Raw genomic sequence first — 2,490 nt, 5'->3', positions numbered from 1 at the left:
AAATTTGGCTTCCAAATTCTCTTCCTCCCAACCCCCTTTCCCTCCTCCCTGAGAAGGCAAGCAGTTTGATATGGATTATACATATGAAGTCATGCTAAATATATTTTCGGATGAGCCATGTTGTGAAAGAAAACACAGACCAATACAAACAGATAAATAAACAAGAAAAACAAAGAAAGTAAAAATAACATGCTTCGGTCTGCATTCAGAATCCATCAGTTCTTTCTCTGGAGGTGGAGGAGTCATTCGGGTGTTGTCTTGGGACATTGTATTGCTCAGAAAAGCTATGTCATTTATAGTTGATCATTGTATGATAATGCCGTTACTGTGTACAATGTTCTCCTGGTTCTGCTCACTCCAGTTTGCATCAGTTAATATAAGTCATCCCAGATTTTTCTGAAACCACCTTGCTTGTCATTTTTTATAATACAATAGTATTTCATCACAGCCATATACAAATGTACATTAAAAATTTACAATGGCATTTTCAAGCATTTTAGTAATGCTTCTGAACTCTACTCTGCTTCAAGGAACAAGTATATTAACACCCCCCCTTCCACCCCGCCAAACCCCCAAACAAACAAAAAAAACTTCTCAGTTTACGAGGCACTGACATTCTACATATACTCCAAGACTGTGAACACAAAATTCAAGATCCATTAGCAACTGTGTCTTCTTCCATTTCTTCTTCACCATCATCTGTGGGCCCTGATTTGCGTTCTGTGCCAGATATTTGACCAGACTGTAACAATCCCTTCAGTTGCTCCACTTCAGCCAGAGTAGATGCGTTAGCAATAGTATTCTTAATTGCTTCTACATCTCCTGGAGATGGCCCACCTTTCTTTTTATCAGTTGGTAAACCAGCACCTGGATTAAAAGTTTTGGTTCTCCTGGCAATATCCTTTGCAAGCTGTGCACCCCGTTTGCCCTTGAACATTTTCTCTGCCTCCTGACGCTCTTTTAGTTTCACTTTCTAGAAATCCAATACTCTGACTTGTGGGACTTTATGGATTACATATAGCCTTATTTGTTACAGGATTTCTCAAAACACTCAGGTAAGTCAGTGATTTGAGAGTTGCCAAAGGATCCAGATCACCCAATTCCACAATACTATTGTTGGTAAGAATAAGTTCTCTCAGGCTAGGCAGGGCCTGATCGAGTCCCTCACCTATTCGGCATATTCTATTGTTATTCACCAATAATGTTTTCAATCTTTTCAACAAGGGAAAACCATCCAACTTCCTGATTTCATTATCAGAAAAATCAATAGCATCAAATTGATCCAAGGTAGCCCCCAAATTTGTTTAGTCAATCATCCATTGATGGACATCCCTCCAGTTTCCAATTCTTAGCCACCATAAAAAGAGCTGCTATAAATATTTGTGTACATATAGGTCCTTTTCTTTTTTCTTTGATTTCTTTGGGATACAGCCTTTGTAATAGCATTGCTGGCTCAAAGGGTATGCACAGTTTTATAGTCCCTTGGGCTATAAATTTCTCTTCAGAATTGTTGGATAAGTTCACAATTCCACCAACAATGTATTAGTGTTCCATTTTTTTCCACATCACCTACAACATTTGTCATTTTCTTTTCCTGTTATATTAGCCAATATGATAGGTTTGATGTGGTACCTCAGAATTGTTTTAACTTGCATATCTCTAATCAATAGTGATTTATAGCATTTTTGTATTACTATAGATAGCTTTGATATCTTCTGAAAATTGCCTGTTTGCCTGTTCCTTTGACCATTTATCAATTGGGGAACGACTTTATTCTTATAAATTTGACTCTGTTCTCTATATATTTGAGAAATGAGACCTTTATTAGAGAAAACTGCTATAAAATTCCACCCTCCCCCCCCTCCCCCCAGTTTGCTGTTTTCCTTCTAATCTTGGCTGGCTTGGTTTTGTTTGTGCACAAACTTTTTAAATTTAATGTAATAAAAATTATCCATTTTATTTTCCATGATCCTTTCTGTCTCTTATTTGGTCACAAATTTGTCCCCTATCCATAAATCTGACAGATAAATTTTCCAAGACATGCTTTTGAAAAATGATTTTGGCAGTTGTATGGAAGACAGACTAGAGTGGGGAAGAGATGTAAGGCAGAGAGACCAACTAGGAAGCTATGGAAGCAATCCAGATGAGAGCTGCTGAGAGCCTGAAATGCAGTAGAGGCTGTGTGAGTGAAGAGGAGATGTAGCTGAGAGATGCTGTGGAGGTAGATGGCAAGCTTTGGCAAATAATATGAACATGTGGGGAAAGTGAAAGGAAGGAGTCCATCAAGAAAGACACTGAGGTTGTGAGCCTGAGTGACTGGGAGGGTGGGAGTGCCCTTAACAGGAATGGAAGAGGGGAGGATTTGTAAGAGAGTGCATACTCTTTGGTACACGTTGACTTTGAGAGTCTTATGGGGCATCCATTTGGAAATGTCCAATACCTAGTTGGTGACGCTGGACTAGAGCTCAGGAGAGAGATTAGGGCTGGATA

At 39.0% G+C, this 2,490-nt stretch overlaps 1 pseudogene; it reads right to left on the bottom strand.

Moving 5' to 3' along the window:
- Positions 1-611: 611 nt before the first annotated feature.
- Positions 612-1,295, bottom strand: LOC118839527 (annotated as a pseudogene).
- Between the last annotated feature and the right edge of the window lie 1,195 nt (positions 1,296-2,490).

This window comes from Trichosurus vulpecula, chromosome 2 (genome assembly GCF_011100635.1).
Source record: "Trichosurus vulpecula isolate mTriVul1 chromosome 2, mTriVul1.pri, whole genome shotgun sequence".
Taxonomy (NCBI): Eukaryota; Metazoa; Chordata; class Mammalia; order Diprotodontia; family Phalangeridae; genus Trichosurus; species Trichosurus vulpecula.
This window is presented reverse-complemented; position numbering and strand designations above follow the sequence as displayed.